We start from the raw sequence: 19,261 nt of genomic DNA on the forward strand, positions 1-19,261 counted from the left end.
TTAATTTAATTTAATTTAATTTAATTTAATTATTTAATTTAATTTAATATTTGTACAGTGCTGATTAATCTGAACGGTATATGGGTTTCTTTTCCCTGTATCACTAATATGCCGAGTATATATTTTTGCACTTTCCAGTTTGGTTTCTTGAACATTTGGGGGGAAATATGCAGGTAACAGAATAATGGAATAACTGAGTTGGCCTTTGAGATCTTCTAGTCCATCTCTCCTCCTCAGGCAGAAAACCCTATACCATTTCTGACAAATGGTTGTCCAATCTCCTTTTAAAAAACCTCCAAAGACCTTCTTTTCACAGAAGCAATGTCAGCTCAAGAAAAATGAGTTTCTAATTTTTGACAGTCTACATATTTTCCCCAATATCAGGCACTTACCTGCCCGTTGTTCAAAATTTGACTGTATTAACATAGAAGACAAAGCTCTACTAAGATAATCCCAGAAACTCATAAAACACCCTCTAGTGCAGGTGAAGAGCCAAAGAGAATTCATTGTAAGTTAAGCTGAAGGAAAGGCATGACTGGGAGATTCACATGAGTAATAAAGTGAGAGCATGGAGAAGTATCAACAGAAAAAGAGGGATGCTTGATTGCTGCCTAGAAGACAAGAGGTAAAGCAGTTGGCCATTCTGAAATGTTACACACTGTAGCGTCTTTAAAATGTTAGCAAAGGAAATGACCACAGGTTTATTTAGATATGAGGGTAGTAAATAATTTTTTTTTTTCATTCAGATATGTGCTGCTAATTCTGCCGCAACAAGTTTGGGAATGCCAAGAGAAAGAGGAAGTAGCGGGTTTAAGAAAATGTCCAATTGTCTCTGAATTTTTTTAGTGCTTTCTGAGCTTGGTTGTTTTCTTGCAGAGCTTTCATTACCCAAGCTAGGTAACAACATCTCTAGCAGTGATGATGTTACCTACTTTGGGTAACAAAAACTGCAAGAAAAAAACTAAGGTCAGAGAGCACCAAGGATGCCTTATTTCAACCCTGAGCTACAAATATTCTCCTTTACTGAAATGTTTTACCTGTGGAATTTTGTAGAGGCTTAAGATAACTGCCATGTCCAAGGAAACATCATAGCCAATCCCCCCAATGACAGCTATGAGATTTTTCTCCATTCCACATTGGAAGTTGGGGACAAACCGGTCAGCTTTTGAGAGCAGATCCAAGATATTGCGATAGACCATCCTTGCATCATAATAGCTGTCATAAATATGGAATCCAAGGGTGATATTGGGCAAAAGGTATGTATCCTTATTGATCTCATTTACACCAAAAACCAAGGCCAGCAAGTGCTGGTAGAACTTGGTGATCATGCTGTCAACAGAGAAACGTATTGCAGATTTAGTAATTTTCACCTTTGTACTGTAGAAAACAAATGCTTGATTTATTGATCTCTCTTTTAATTCCTCTTTATATTTCCATTCTGAAATAAAATACTGACACTCTGCCCAATTTTATGCCTTACAACTGTATCTACTTCTGAAATTCACCTTCTTGTACATTCATGTGACGGTGTAATCTATGATTGTAATTATTGTAATATGCTTCTTACAAAAGGCTTGAAGCAGAATAATAAACGAGTTTGGCCAGATATCTAAAGCACAACTATATATGAAAACTAATATTATACAATCAGAATTCTACAAATGATGTAAACAGAGTCCTCTTTCTAAGCCATTTTCTTCATACTGTGAGTGGGAGTTACCTGTAATAATAATTCTCAATAAGCATCAGAAAAATGACTCCAAAATTATGGATAAATGTTGAGTTCAGTCTTTTCACTACTTACTAGCCATGCCATCTACAGAGTTAATTGTGAGTATCTTTTCTATCACTACCATCTAATCATTGTAATTCTTCCAACACTGTGAGTAAACATCCAATGTTTGCAGCATTGACACTGTGGCTGAAACCCATATTTCTATTACAAATGTTGAATTGAAAATAAAACTTACACTGGAAGATCAAAACTTATCTCCTGCAAGGGATGTTCCATGTAGTAAACTTCACTTAAAATATACATTATCTGAGAGACCATCCCCCCTATGAAGATATCACCTGATTGATACCTCTCATGAGGAACAGGGAGAGGTTTTGTTGCAGGACACTTCATTTTAACTAGCTAATATGCTGTAGAAACTCTTTTAAATTTAATTATGATACTAAACAGAGAGGGTTCTTCGTAAGTGAAGATTCTCCTGTGATCAATCTGCCTGATCAGCAGGTTGGACTAGAAGACCTCCCAGGTCCCTTTCAATTCTGTTATTCTGCTCATGGGCTGCAATCTAACTAAAGTCAGCATCATGAATGTCAAGAGAATTATTAGAAAATCAGATAATAAATACTAAACATGTACAGATTGGATCTCACAACTACACAATAAAGAGATGACATTGTTAATAGTTAAAATGGAGAAACTGTTCCTAACCCAGTAACATTAAATGGCATCCACAGATGACTTTATAACCAGTTTTGGTAATGTATCAAGCACTCAGTTTCATAAAGAAAATACAATTATTATTTTTTTACCCTGTAATTATATCTTGTCACCAGGTGTATCATTTCATTATCACTATAAATCATTTGTATTGGTTCTTCAGATGTTTATTGGATTAATAATAAATCAGGAAAAGGCAGGTGGCAGCTTGTAAAATAGAAGGAATCTGTGACAGAGGGGAAAATGGACAGGATGAAAGAAGAGTAGATATTGGGGTCATTCAAGAAAATATTCTGAAATCTTATTCTTGTTTGTTGGCCATGAAGGAGCAGAGGTGATTTCAGTGCAGATCTGGAGTGGGGGGAATAATAATAACACTAAGTTAGCATCACAATACTAATACCCAGTGGAACACTTCTAATTAGAGTACTTGCCCATCTCTCTCAGGTGCTCACTGTTTTTCAGAAGCAAATAAGCAAATCTAAAAACTTCCTTTTAATTTCTTGTGTTCAGAAAGCCAGGTTCAAATATGAGGAAGTGGATGCAAAAATAGACATCTTAACTTTACTATTCTCTTCTGATCTTCTTTTCAACCAAGCTTGTTTACAGCATGGTCCTCAATGTCACCCCCATTCCCTGAGTTAGACATGTACTCAACAGTTAAATAAATCATTCTTCAAATCAATGAAGGGTCAATTTTTATATTTTATAGTGTCCTGGGCTCTTTCATTTGCCAGCTTCATTGTGGCATTCTAGGTTCATAATCTACCTGATAGCTTTGATGAAGCCAGGTTCATCTCCTTCAGCATGTTGGCCTTCAGCAGTTAGTTTTCTTTGTTCTGATATACCTAAGTATATTAGAAGTATACCTAAGTATACCTAAGTACCAAGAAAAAAATTCATGGTGGCTATGGAGATCTTCTCCATCTTATGCAACCAGTAATGCAGTCTTCTCTATCTTATGGAAAATAATGTATTACTGGGTTGCAGCTTTCTCTCTAAATACTACATAATTTTGTTGGGGCCTCAACAGAATAACAGAAAACAAATGGAAGGAAGGAAGGAAGGAAGGAAGGAAGGAAGGAAGGAAGGAAGGAAGGAAGGAAGGAAGGAAGGAAGGAAGGATTCTGATAAAGTTATAATTTGTTTTCATGACCCTTGGTATTCAGGCTTTTGATATCAAGATCTTTCTTCCTTATTTTATTACAATCACTAAGCAGGGTATTTGGTTAATAGCCAATTGAATAGATCATGGATGCTATAAAAATGAATCTGGCTTTACAAACAATATAACAAAATGAGGCCCCTGACAGATATATTCATAGAACCTGAATGGCAATAGCACTAGCACTTAGACCTTATATACTGCTTCATAATGCCTTACAGCCCTCTCTAAGCTTATATTATGTCATCTTATGTTATCTTTTTAAGACCAAAGAATGTAGCAGAACACAGAGTTTCCTGGAACTGAAAAAAAGTTTTTGCTTGGCTTCAGATTCACTTCCTCTCTGTGTGTCTCTCACACAGTAATAAACTGCTGTGTCTTCTGGCTTGAGGTTGTTCATTTGCAAATACAACAGACTATTGGAATCATCTCTGGAGATGATGAAGCGTCCCTTCACATTATTTGGATAGTAAGTGTTAGAGGATCCTGTACTTATGCGGGCCACCCATTCCAGGCCCTTCCCTGGAGCCTGTCTCAACCAGCTCATCCAGTAGCTGCTGAAGGTGAATCCAGAGGCTTGGCAGGAGAGACGGAGAGATTCTCCAGGTATTCTCACAGCCCCTCCAGACTCCTCCAATTTGATCAATTGCACCCCTGGAAAAAATAATGTATGTAAAAAAATGTTTCCAGAAGATTCAAAGTTATCATGCATAATTCCTGCTGAAGAAACATAAATTACCTTGGAGAATGGAGAAACAGAGGAGAAACCAAATCATTTTTTATTCTATTTTTGCTCTGTTGTAGAGTGATAAAAGTATCAGAGGCACAACAGCTTATGCTAAATCGGGCAGATAAACTATATGCTAAGGCTGTAGAGGAAACTGCCACATATTTGCATATGCTACAGGATAAAAGAGCAGTTGACCCAGTGATAACTAAACATATGCATTTTTCTAACCTTTATTTTCTTGTGTTGTTAAACAGACAAGGATGCAAGGGAAAAGCTGCTTAATGTGATTAGAGAGACAAATTGAAAGTTTAAAACAACCCTGTTCTCAATTTGCAGTCACAAAGATTGGTCAGAAATATTTGCAGTGCAATTCATTTGTGTCATCCCAATGCTCTAGAAATCATTTGGTGAAACTCTGCCTCATTTTTCTGAAATTAATGCAATGAATTATTTTATGGAATCTGATCTCATGCACACACTTTTGCATTGGTTGGTTGGTTGATTGATTAATTGATTGATTAAATTTAAATTCTGTCTGCTAAATTTTCATTTGAGGAGCTTACAGCAGCATGTGTAGTCCTTCCTATTTCTACTTGTCCTATCCAAATGAAATTGTTCATAGGCTGATCTCAGAGTGACTGCTCAAATTCTTTGCTGGTTTCCAGGGTGTATTCATTTTTGTGGTCACCGTTAAGATATTCATGGTTGTTTCTGTACCATTCCATTCTATCATCTTGAGGAACCTGATTAGAATATTCATTCATTCATTCATTTGATTTCATTTGATTTGCTATCTCTACAAGTTCTTTTCATTTTGTTTTGTTTTGCTTTGCTTTGCTTTGTTTTGTTTTTGAGTAAGTCACTTTGGAGAGGCCCAAAGAAAAGACAGCTTAAGGTGAACATGTAATCTGAAATGGCTGGTTTCTGCTGAGCAGACCTCAATAGCTTCAGTTGTAGGACATGAAGATTTCCTGTCACTTTTCTTTGAGGGCTAATCCGCTGGAAACTCTACAGAGGAGGCATGATAAGAGAGTTTATTAGGGGGGGGGAAATGTTTTTGCTTCATTTCATATTCATTTCCTCTCGCTATGACTCTCCCACAGTAATAGACTGCTGAATCCTAAGGTTTCAGGCTGTTCATTTGCAGATGAAGGTGGTGCAGGAATCATCTCTGGAGATGGTGAAGCATCCCTTGACTTTATCTGAGAAGTAAATTGGAGAGAGAGGAGGTAGCTATATACAAACCACATTCCAAGCTTTTTCCAGGAGTTGCTGCACCCAGGTCATCCAATGGTCACTGAAGGTGAATCCAGAGGCTTGGCAGGAGAGGTGTAGGGACTCTCCAGGCTGTCTCACATCTTCAGACTCCACCAATTGTACTGCAGAAAGCCTTTTTAGAATGATAACATAAAAAGTTTATTTCATGAAGACTCAATATTAACACATATCTCTTCTGGAAGACCCTTACACAAGTATCTTTAACAAAAAGAGAAGAAACTGGAGCCCAAAGATCCTCCTCCTCCTCCTCCTCCTCCTCCTCCTCCTCCTCCTCCTCCTCCTCCTCCTCCTCCTCCTCCTCCTCCTCCTCCTCCTCCTCCTCCTCCTCCTCCTCCTCCTTCTTCTTCTTCTTCTTCTTCTTCTTCTTCTTCTTCTTCTTCTTCTTCTTCTTCTTCTTCTTCTTCTTCTTCTTCTTTTTGCTATTGGATTGTTTATGGAGGAAATAGAGGCAGAACAGCTTAGTTTCATAGGCATAACTGAGCCTGGAAGACATACTGAATTCCTGCAACTATTCTTCAACCATTCTTCATGTTTTAGCCTCCTTAATCATCCTTGTGGCTCTTCTCTGCCCTCTTTCCAGAATGTAAAAGTCATTTTTATATTGAGTTGACTAAAATGGGATGCAGTATTCCAGGTGTGGTCTTACTAAGACTTTATAAGTATTTCACATGATCTTGATAGGATTGAATGGATAGCACCATCATTTATATCTTCACCTGGTTTCTTTGGGATTTTTAAAGATGTTTAATGGAAAGGCTTTACAACATGGAGATCTTACATTTGCTGAGATGGAAGCATATGCGAGAAAGCAGAACTATTTCCATTAATTGTCACAAATCAACAGGAAGAACCTGGCAGGCCTGTAATGATATGGACATGGACGAAAGAACAACAGCTGTTGGTCTCTAAACATATGTTTTCTTTGCTTGACTCATCTGATTTGGCTTGAAATGTTTTCCTAATTCATCCAACAGTTATTTACTGCCCCCTTTAGAGTTGTGTTTTTCTTTCTTTTTCAAAATTTGACAGTCAAGATTTTTTTGCTTGATCTGTTTCACTGTGTTCCTTGTACAATAATCAGTGGCTGTATCATTTTCTTTTAAATGATCCATTTGCAGGTAGAAATTGGAGCCACTTTTTGAGGCAGCAAATCTCCCTATAATGTTAAGTTTAAGTTTAAGTTTATTGAATTTATATACCGCCCTTTTCCTGTAGGACTCAGGGCAGTTTACAAGGTATTTAAAAACGTCAATACAATACAAAAGTTAAAAACAATTAAAAATAATTAAATTTGATCCCTAAAAAATATAAAAACCCCAATTAAAAACTCTCAGCCTGGGTCGGAAAGCTCAAAGAGCCAGGTCTTCAGGTCCCAGCGGAATGAACGAAGGTCAGGTGCAGTCCTAAGCTCCATGGGCAGCTGCTTCCAGAGGGCAGGCGCACCCACTGAGAAGGCCCTATCCCTGGGTGTTATCCGCCGGCAATCTTTTACCAGCAGCACCCTGAGAAGGGCCTCCCTGTGGGAGCGCACAGGACGAAGGGAACGTGATGCCAGCAGCAGGTGTTCCCTCAAATATCCCGGACCTAAGTCATTTAGGGCTTTATAGGTAATCACCAGCACCTTGAATCTCACCCAGAGGGCAACCGGAAGCCAATGCAGCTTGCGGAGTAGAGGTGTTACATGGGAGTATCGGGAAACCCCCATCACAACTCACGCGGCCGCATTCTGCACCAGTTGAAGCCTCCGAGTGGTCCTCAAGGGCAGCCCCATGTAGAGAGCATTGCAGTAGTCTAACCGGGAGGTCACGAGCGCATGGGTGACTGTGCGTAGGGCATCTCGGTCCAGATAGGGTCGCAACTGGTGCACCAGGCGAACCTGGGCAAAAGCCCCTCTGGTCACGGCTGTCAGGAGAATAAAAATTATGTGCAGGAGTGTGATAGCTAACAAGCCATTCCAGTCCTTTTCCAGGTTCCTGCCTAATCTAGTCCATCAAATAGCTGTTAATATCAAAACCAGTGGCCGCACACATTAGTGATACAGTTTCTCCAGGTGTTTTTACCACTTGGCCTGACTGAGTAAGACCTATCTGTGCAAAACCACCTGGTTGGAAAGAATAAATAGAAGTGAAAAGGTGGGATGTGAACTCTTATTACTAAATGTTAGTATCACAAAGCACTGAAATTTTAAACCCAACATACATGAGAAGGTGCCCACCACAATGAGTAATATAAAGAAAGATGAAATGGTAGAAGCACCAGCTAAAGCTTGGAGAAACTTTGACTGGTCTATACCAAAAGTCCATGTGTTCATGAGAAGCTTTGAGAATTTAAATGGGAAATGAAAGTGATTCTGGTTTTGCATAAATCAGTGCCTGGACTACTAATATGATCATTTTGAAGAATCAAATAATGCCATCTCTTACTACTTTTAGAAAGAAGAAACATCTTCCTGTGATAGAAGGCTTAACTTCTCCTTTTGAATCTCAAAGATCCTTTTTCATGAGGCAACTGGACTTTCTTGATTTTCTTTGAAGAGGTTTTGCTTCTCACCCAAGAAGCTTCTTCAGCTTCTAAGCTTCTCCTTTTGAATCCTCTCCAATAATTTACTGCACTTATTCAAAAGTTGATCACAGCTCACAGCTCACTTACCTGAAACATTTCAGCTAAGAAGTATGTTTTCTTGCTCTTCCGTTGGATAATTTGTAGGACTCAGGTTGACTGCAAGTTGGGGAAGACTTGGCCATCTTACCTTCTTGCTCTCTTTTTCTTACCCATCTCCAATTCCACAATGTGGACTTCAGACAACACTACTTCCTCCTATTGTTCTTCAAGACTGAGACCTTTCCTTCTACAACCTGTGCATTTGGCTTAAATATCACTGGTAATTTCAGGATAAACTCTTCAGATAGAGAAGACAATCAGAAAAAAATAAGTTCAGGAAGTTGACCATGAAGCTGACTGTGAGAAGCAGTTAGTGATAATACCCAGTGGTGGGATTCAGATATGTGAACAACTGGTTCTCTGTGTGGATGACTTCCGGAAGTCCTGTTGTGATTCAGGGTCAGCCTGTGGGTTCGGCAGTTGGGTCAGACGACTCAGAGGAGGAGGGGGGTGTTGAAGAGCTTGCTGATGAGAGCCCTCAGCCAGGCCCCTCCCACCTGGTCACGACGGAGACCCAGATGTGTGAGCCTGACAGCGTGGATGAAGATGACCCACAGCTGGCCCTGTTCAAGGACGCCCGACGCAGGAGGCAGTCAATCAGGAGTAAACAGAGGAAGGCAATGGGGCACATCAGAAGGAGGCAGAGAGAAGCCATGCCCTGAACTGTATGAAAGGGGAATGTGTGGGAGGGCTGGTTTGCTGAAGGCAACTGCTTGATTAGTTCCTGTTTCATAGCTCCTGTTTCATGGTTGGTGTCTTGTTTGCTCTGTTTTATGTTAATAAATTTGGCAGGCTTAATTCCAGCCTCTTGCCGTTTGTAAAGGGGTTGTCCCTGCCTTTTCTGCAGGGCCGGTAGCAGGCTGGTACAGAACAAGTCCATTCTGGGCCTGTCAACAAAAAAAATAGGTACTGGTTCTGCTGAAGTGGTGCAAACCGGCTGAATCCCACCACTGATAATACCACCATTTCTCTCTCTTCCATGGTTGTCTGAGAACTCTCTGGAGACATTTTCTCATATTCTCTAAAGAGAACCTGTATTCTGGTATTGCACAGGCCTTACATCAATTATATTTTGTGTTCCTTCTCCACAACTTTAATAGATAAGCTGCATTGAGATAATATAAAAATCATAATCATGTCACCAAATGAGTTTAATGGTCAAGTCTTGAGTCAGTCCTAAGCAAATACAGTACATAAAAGTCTATCCCAGGCTGATGGTGCAAACAATTTTACAAATGAACTGAGTTTATTTTCCACCAATTTTCCTTCCTCTAGATCTGTTGGATTTGTGGTCAATATTATCAGAACTTCTCCATCTCAGTCAGCTGCACTCTGGTGGCAGAGGCTGCAAAGCTGGGCCTTGTACAATATTTCCAAGTGTCCCTTGAGAGGAGAAGCTGAGAGGAAGGCATTGTTAGGTTGGGCCACATGTTATCAATTTCTCCACTCAAGGGACCACTGCAGAAATTGTACAAGCTAGAAGGGAAATTCAGTCATTGTGCCCCTTGTACAATAGTACCAGGCAGAGTCTTCAGGCTTCACACTGTTCATTTGGAGATAAACAAAGCTTTGGGAAACATCTACAGAGATGATGCATCTGCCGATGACTTTGGGGTTATACCATTGGCTACCTCCTGAACCACTCGTTCCACCCACCCATTCCACTCCTTTTTTTGGAGCTCAACGGATCCAGTGCATTTCATTTCATTCATGGTGAATCCAGATGCCTTACAAGATAGGTGCAGGGAACCTCCAGGGGCTACAAAACCACCTCCAGTCTCCACCAACTCAATCTGTGAGTAGCAGCCTGCAAGGGAAAGGTACAAGAGAGATAAAGGGAAAACTTGAAAAGGAGCCTTTATCAATTGTCACATATGGTCAGGAGAGACCAACTACCTGGAAGACTGAGGAAGAGGAAGAAGATGAAGATGAAGAAGATAATAATAATAATAATAATAATAATAATAATAATAATAATAATAATAATAATAATAATAATAATAATAATAATAATAATAATAATAATAATAATTTAATTTTTATACCGCCCTTCTCCCGAAGGACTCAGGGCGGTGTACAGGACAATACAATAAAATACAATATATAAAAATTAAAAGAAATATTAAATACAGTAGCCCAATTAAATAGATTAATACAAAATGTTAAAATACCCCTAAACCCATCAGACCAGAACATCCTAACGGTGAGAGTGGTGGTGTCTCTTGAAACTAATTTCTTGACTTCTTCTTCAGAGCTGCATTTGAAAGAGCTACTTTCAAGGGTGTGAAAGGCATCAGCCAATTTGCATATTTCTCTTATTATAAATTTGTGGACCTCATTCTGGAGTTAAAATTTGTCACAAAGTTTCGAAGTTAAGATCAAGAATGAGGCAAAGTCAATGGGGGAAGCTGGATTCATTTGAGTACCACATTAATAGTTTAATAGCTGCAGTGATTCACTTAACAACCATGGCAAAAAAAAAGTTACAAAGTAAGGTATGATTCAGTTAATGACTGCCTTGCTTAACAAAGGAAATCTGATCTCAGTTGTGGTTGTTAGTTGAGGACTATCTGTAAAACATTAATCAAGGAGAGAAGCAAACTACTGTAGAACTAAGGAAAAATTTCCTGACAGTTAGAACAATTAATCAGTGGAACAACTTGCCTCCAGAAGTTGTGAATGCTTCAACACTGGAAATTGTTAAGAAGAGGCTGGACAACCATTTGTCTGAAATGGTATAGGTTTTTCCTGACTGAGCAGGGGGTTGGACTAGAAGACCTCCAAGGTTCCTTCCAATTCTGATTTTCTATTCTGTTCTGTTCTGTTCTGTTCTATCCTGGAAAAGGAGAAAAACTCAACAGACTAGTTTGAAACCAATAAACAAACTGAGTACGAAGAAAAGGAAGATGAAAAACTGGGAGAGTCTCTTGAAGCTAATTTCTTGCCCTTCTCTGCAGAATTGTCTTTCTAAGGGTGTGAAAAGCATCATCTAATTTGCTTAGTTCTGATATTATGAATTCATGGACCCCTTTCTGCAATTGACATTTGTCTCAAGGTTTCCAGTTTAAGTCCAAAATAGTGATAACATTTAGACTTATATACCACTTCATAGTGCTTTAAAAGGGACGCGGTGGCTCAGTGGGTTAGGACGCTGAGCTTGTCGATCTGAAGGTCGGCAGTTTGGTGGGTCAAATCCCGAGTGCCGCGTAGCAGAGTGAGCGCCTGTTACTCATCCCAGCTTCTGCCAACCTAGCAGTTCGAAAGCACGTAAAAATGCAAGTAGAAAAATAGGGACCACTACGGTGGGAAGGTAACAACGTTCCATGCGCCTTTGGTGTCTAGTCATGCCGGCCACATGACCACGGAGACGTCCTCGGACAAGCGCTGGCTCTTCGGCTTTGAAACGGAGATGAGCACCGGCCCCTAGAGTCGGAAAACGACTAGCACGCACGTGCGGGGGAACCTTTACCTTTACCTTTAGTGCTTTAAAGCCCTCTCTAAGTGGTTTACAGAGTTAGCCTATTGCCCTCAACAATCTGGGTCCTTATTTTATGCATCTTGGAAGGATGGAAGGATGAGTCAACCTTGAGCCAATCAGAATTGAACTCTTGGCAGTGGAATGCAGAGTTATCTTGCAATATTGCATTCTAACCACTGTGCCACCACAGCTCTTCAAATTGACACAATGAGAAAAAGTATGATAGCTCCAAAGGTATTTAAGTAAATTTTCAGATAGATAGTTTTGTGTAAGGTTAGTGAAGAAAATGGGACTTTAATGATGTGGATAAAACAGTGTGCGTATTCCCCATATTTTGCCTCAGGGTTTCGTTACTTTAATGCCTATTGATTCTGCAGTGCAAAGATTCATGATTACACTTTAGTTTCATTTCAGTTTTCTGAAAAGCTAAAGCTACAAATTTGGTGTGAATACATTTAAACTGAATTTCTATACACAAAGAAAAAAATGAAAAGAACTTCGAAATTCAACAATGGATGCAGAGAGGAATCCCTATCTTACTAGGGCCACACCTGGAATACTGCATTCAGTTTTGGTCACCACATTACAAAAAAAGATGTTGAGACTTTGGCAAAAAGTGCAAAGAAGAACAAACAAGATAATTAAAGGCTTGGAAACTAAAACATATGAAGAATGATTGCAGGCTTTAGGTTTGGCTAGTCTAGAGAAAAGAAGGACTAAGGGGGACATGGTAGCATTATTCCAGTATTTGAGAAAGGCTGCCCTAAAGAGGGGGGGGTCAGGTCAACTTATTTTCCAAAACATCAGAGGGCCGTACAAGAATCAATGGATGGAAACGAATCAAGGAAAGAAGCAACCTGTAATTAAGGAGAAACTTCTTAACAGTGAGGACAATTAACCAGTGGAACAGCTTGCCTTCAGAAGTTGTGGGTGTTTTTAATAAGAGACTTGTCACTTATCTGAAATGGTGTAGGGCAGACATGTCAAACACAAGGCCCGGGGGCCGGATCCGACCCGCAAAGTGGTTTCATGTGGCCCGCGAAGCCATCCTGGAAACAGTGAGGGAACGGCCCCCACTGCCTTGGCCCTGGCCCAGAGACCCTCCTCCTGCCAGAGACCCTCAGATCTGTCCCACTCCTGCCCAGGCCCCCATAGGCACCCTTGATGCGAACGATGTAGAGCTGGCCACGCCCACCCAGTAGGCCATATGCACTCTAGCCACGCCCACCCAGTAGGCCACGCCCACCCAGGCCACACCCACCCGGCCCCCTGAGGGCAACCGTAATGCTGATGCGGCCCTCAATGAAATTGAGTTTGACACCCCTGGTGTAGGGTCTCCTGATTGAGCAGGGTTTTGGACTAGAAGACCTCCAAGGTCTCTTCCAGCTCTATTCTGATTGATTGACTACTTTGGAATCTCCATGAGGCCTATGGTTACACAAGATATGTTTTTCCATCCTTAATACAATGTTGCAGTTGGAATACAATAGCTGGGATTATTTTTTCCTTAGTGGCAAAGATAGTTTAGCTCTTGACTTGAAAGATATCTTGGTTTCATCATCATCATCATCATCATCATCATCATCATCATCATCATCATCATCATCATCGTCGTTGTTGTTGTTGTTGCTGTTCTTGTTGTTCTTGTTGTTGTTGTTATTATTATTGTATAGTTTATCAAATGGGGAATTCAACTACTATTATTGAATGCAATCATGAATTTCTCATTTTTTCCCAGGAACCAAGCTCTTTCACATTACAAATAGTCCTCTATTTACAACAGTTCATTTAGTAACAGTTCCAAGTTACAATGCACCTGAAAAAAAATGACTTATGAGCGTTTTTCACACCATGGCAAGATCCCTGTGGTCACATGACAAAATTCAGGCACTTGGCAACTGACTCATATTTATGACTTGGGGTCTTCTGTGACCTTCTGACAAGCAAGGTCAATGGGGGAATCCAGATTCACTTAACTTAACACCTGATTCACTTAACAACTGTGGCAAGAAAAGACACAAAATGGGGCAATACTCACTTAACAAATGTTTCATTAAAAACATAAATTTGGGTTTCAAGTGTGGTCATTAGTTGGGGACTACATGCATATTTTCTGTTGTGGATTTCAACAATACATTCATTCCATTCTTTGGTAGAGATCTTCTGTTCAGGTTGTGTTCAGGTTATGCTTCTTTCAAACATTCTGTCATTGTATCCTCTTTCTGAGACTAATAAGTACCAGGGCCTGTTGTTCAAATAATGCACTGTATAGTCATCTAAGAAATGAAGGACCATGAATTCAATTCCCGATTAAGCCTTTGAATCAGATAGAATAACATTTGGCTCCCCATATTTATAACATCAATGAATCCAGCTCCATGGCAGAAGCTGCACAATTATAAGTAGTGCAAATATTTCTAGGGACAATTGAATGAAGAAGCTGAGAGAGAGCAGCAGCAGCAAGGATGACTTCTTCCTCTCAAGGGACCCATGGAGAAATTGTACAAGCTCAAAGGGAAGTAGCCCCACTGTGTATGTTACACAATAATACAAGGCAGAATCCTCAGCCTTGAGGCTGTTCATACCGAGATAAAGAAAACTTTGGAAATTGTCCCTGTAGATGGTGCATCTTCCGTTGACTTTGGAGTTGTACCATTGGTTTGCTCCATTAGAATGAATACTTGCCACCCACTCTAGTCCTTTCTCATGAGCCTTACGGAACCAGGCCATGCTATAGCCTGCAAAGTTGAATCCAGATGCTTTACAGGTTAGGTGGAGTGAGCCTCCTGGAGCTACAGCACCCCCTCCATTCTCTAGCAATTGAACCGCTGAGTGACAGCCTGAGGAGGAAAGACAAAGAGGAAGAATCAAGAAAAATGTAGAATTTTTTTTTCTTGTTTTTGTTTATGAGAGAACATTGACCTGAGAGACTGAGGAAGAAGACAAAGATGTTGCAAAACATACGTAATTGTGTCAGTGCTGGTGTCTCTTGCAAACTGATTTCTTGACTTCCTCTATAGAGCAGAGTTTCTAAGGTTTGCATTTAAGGGCAGGAAAGAGTTTGACCAATTTGCATAGTCCCCATATTATAAAAACACATTCATTCGATTCAAATTATAAATTCAGCCTAAGGTTTAAAGCTTACAGTCAGGGGAACCAGATTTTAGGAATAGACTATTTTTTTTTAATGTTCAACCATTGTAGTGAAGAATATTGGTCTATTCCCTTTATGGATCACTACCTGGACATGGTGAAGGGGCTTGTGTAGCTCAAAGAAGCTGTGAGCTAAGCCATGCAAGACCACCCAAAATGGACAGTTCATAGTGGAGAACAGTGGGAGGACATAGATGCCTGCTGTGCTATGGAGGACATGGGATTGCAAGCAGTTAGACATGACATAGCTACTGAACGACAACTGGTCTTTAATAAAATGGTGCAATTACTGGGCACACATCTAATATTACATTTCAAAGTTTTGTTGTCCTTCCATGGTGCAATGTTTCTCTATTATTATTATTATTTTAACTTTTATGACAGTGTAGCTTTAGGTAGAAAAGTCTGTTTTCATTTCACCTTTATTCCTGATGGCTATCTTGCATTTAAAAGAGTCATCTACCTCCCTATATTCCTCCTATACTGTATTCTTCCACCCTTGAATTTCCTCCTTACTTTTCCACTTTTACTCTAATATTTATATTTATATTTATTAAATTTTTATACCGCCCTTCTCCCGAAGGACTCAGGGTGGTGTACAGGGCAATAAATATCAAAATACAAAGTACAAAAGTTAAAAAGAATTAAATAATTATGCCCAATATAATACAATAGTTAAAAACCATGTTAAAACCCAAACCCTGAACCCATCAGACCAGGCCGGCTTGTTCAAATAAATAGGTTTTTAGATCCCGTCGGAAGGAGCGAAGGTCGGGGGCCATCCGGAGCTCAACCAGCAAGTGGTTCCACAGGTCTGGCGCGCCCACAGAGAACACCCTCCCCCTGGGGGCCACCAGTCGACATTCTCTGATTGGAGGCACCCTGAGGAGGCCCTCTCTGTGGGAGCGCACTGGACGGAGGGAAGTTGACGCCGGCCGCAGGTGCTGCCATAGGTAATCTCGACCCATGCCATGTAGGGCTTTATAGGTCATCACCAGCACCTTGAATCTCACCCGGAGGGCAACTGGAAGCCAATGCAGCTCGCGGAGCAGAAGTGTAACATGGGAGTATCGGGAGACCCCCAACACAACTCGTGCGGCTGCATTCTGCACCAGTTGAAGCCTCCGAGTGGTCCTCAAGGGCAGCCCCATATAGAGAGCATTGCAGTAGTCCAAACGAGAGGCCATGAGCGCATGAGTGACTGTACGCAAGGCATCCCGGTCCAGATAGGGCCGCAACTGGCACACCAGGCGAACCTGGACGAAGGCCCCCCTAGTCACAGCTCCTATATGATCTTCTAAGGAGAGCTGTGAATCTAGGAGGACCCCCAAGTTGCGAGCCCTATCTACGGGGGGTAATAACTCACCCCCCATAGTAAGAGATGGAATAATCTGAATTTCCCGAGATGCCGGCACGTACAGCCACTCAGTCTTGTCAGGGTTGAACCGAAGCTTGTTCCTCCCCATCCAGACCCGGACTGCCTCCAGGTAACGGGACATCACATCAAGGGCATCACTGGGGTGGTTTGGGGTTGAAATGAAAAGCTGGGTATCATCAGCATACTGATGATACCCAACTCCAAAACCATGAATGATCTCACCCAGAGGCTTCGTATAGATGTTGAACAGGAGAGGCGAGAGGACTGATCCCTGAGGAACTCCACAAACGAGAGGCCTCAAGGTCGACCTCTGCCCCCCTGCCAACACCGACTGCAAATGTCTCTAATGTGTCTTCAACAAGAATAGACTAGACTAGACTAGACTAGACTAGACTAGACTAGACTAGACTAGACTAGACTAGACTAGACTAGACTAGACTAGACTAGAATAACAGTGTGAGAAGGGATGTTGGAGTTCTTCTAGTCCAGCCAACACCCTGCTCAGGCAGCAAACTTTATACCATTTCAAACAAATGGTTGTCCAGTGTCTTCTTAAAAACTTCCAATGTTGGAGCATTCACAACTTTGGAGGCAAGTTGTTCCACTGGTTAATTGTTCTAACTGTCAGGAAGTTTCTCCTTAGTTCTAGGTTGCTTCTCTCTTTGGTCAGTTTCCTTCTGTTGCTTCTTGTCCTGCCCTCAGGTCTGTTGAAGAATAGCTTGACTTCCTCTACTTTGTGGCATTACTGATTCTTTCTCCCACTGGAGATCAAATTTCCTAACAGAAGGTCAACCAAGATTGACTGTATGTATCAATAGTTTTGAGGTCCACAGTTTGCATATCTGAACACTTTCTTTTCTCTTTGTGGTTCTGCCTGCTCTGTTGTTTGTGAGAAGAGAGCTTATGTCTTTCTGACAGCTGCACTCAAGTGCCAGAGACTGCCAAGTTGGTTCTTGAACAATATGTCTAGGGGTTCCTTGAATTGAGAAGTATAGAGGAATTACAGGCATATTGGGCCTCTTCCTCTCAGCTTCTCCTCTCAAGGGACCCCTGGAGAAATTTTAAAAGCTTAAAGGGAAATTGAGTCACTGTGTCTGTTGTACAATAATACAAGGCAGAGTCTTCAGGCTTCAAGCTATTCATTTGCAGATAAAGAGAATTTGGGGAATTGTCCCTGGAGATGGTGAATGTTCCAGTGACTTTGGAGGTACCTTCTTGAGACCAGGATTTTAGGAACATAAAATTTTTAATTTTCCCTCAGTTGATTGGGGAATTGTGGCTTCACTCTGAAAGACAAGAGAAGTAAATGTACCATATGAGAATGACCACCGAGGAAAAAAATTAAGATTAGTTGATAAGATTAGAAAGTCAAAGACCCCTAAAATTTACATACTCCACCCAAATTCTAAAGACACGACCTTTAGAACATAATAGGATTAATCCACCACCATCAAAATACAAAAGGACACATTCAAAAGCTCAGGTCAAAGTTCATGCCATAGGAACAGTAAACAACTCCAAACACAAAAGCCCAAGGAGGGATAAAAACCCACCACTCCTAGCTACATGTAGTCAGTTTTCCCAGAACCACATTTCTGTCTGGTTTTGCTCTTCAGTAAACTATAACCTTCTTTCTAAAGCAGTTTCCATTTTCTTTATTCCCAGCTTGGACTGTACTCTGATGCAGATTTTTCTTTCAACACTCTTGTGAGGTTAAAACATTTAAAACGGGTTTTTCCACTGATTTTATAAATTCATCAAACCTTTGAGAGACAAATTCAACTAGAGATTGCATGTTTACTTTTTTTCTCTCCCTCCCCTTCCCCCCACTATCAGCCACCTCTCTGTGATCTGATCTTGTTATTCAGTGAAGCCGATCAATAGAAAACAGGGGACAATAAAGAGACACAGACAGAATAGTTTCTGACTGTTTTGATCCGAGTTAGTAAAAATACAGATTCCCTGCAATTAATATCCAGTAAAATATAGCCAATATAGACAGTTTGTCCATCCAAGAAACTCTATTTGCTATGTTTCCATACAGGAATTAAATAAATTGGTGAAAGAAACCCAATAAATCAAAAAGAAAACAGAGAGAATAGATAAAATCCAGCAGGGGTTGAAATAAACTAGCATTCAGACAGTCAATTGACATTTGAAAATAAAACGCAGGAGCCTCCCGACTTTCTGTACCTGAAGATAAATCAACTTCCTTATGGCAAAAGTGAAAGTGATTAATAATAATAATAATAATAATAATAATAATAATAATAATAATAATAATAATAATAATAATTTACATTAAAATCTGTATTTTCTACTATCATTCTTTCTCTGGCTTTAAATTTCCCTCCCTGCTTTTCAACTATTATTCCAATGTGCCTTCGCATTACAGCAGTAGTTCCCAACCTTTTCTGTACCCCGCACCCCTAGAACGCTTCTGATATATTCTCACACCTCTTACAAAAGTTCAAAATGAATAATGCATATGCACTATAATTTTGAAACTTGTAAACCCAAGTTTTCGCATCACCTGGAATCTCATCTCGAACCTCTGGTTGGGAACCCCTGCATTACAGGATCTTTCCTCTCCACTAAAGAGATGAGGTCTCTTGGATGGAATTCAACTGTGGCCAGTCATAAGTATGCATTGTTTGAAAGTATTCAGGTTCTGCTTCTGAAGACCTTTCTATATGTCCTCTATTTTAATCACTTCTCTGAATCCTTGAATCTAGTCCTACTGTTAATCATAGTTAGTAGCTGAAATCTTTAATATTTTGTAATATTTGAACCTCTGGTGCCCTCTTCTGATTTGTAAATGAAAGAAAATTTGGGGATACATTTTTTTAGAAGAAATGTTTGTAATGAAACATGAATTGTCCATTTTCATGTCTAACTTGCCCTGGAAAGGGAAGAATCCTTCTTCAGCAGGATTAATTGGTGTCGATGAGAAACCACTGTGAATG

The sequence above is a fragment of the Vipera berus genome (assembly GCF_964194415.1).
Source record: "Vipera berus genome assembly, chromosome: Z".
Taxonomy (NCBI): Eukaryota; Metazoa; Chordata; class Lepidosauria; order Squamata; family Viperidae; genus Vipera; species Vipera berus.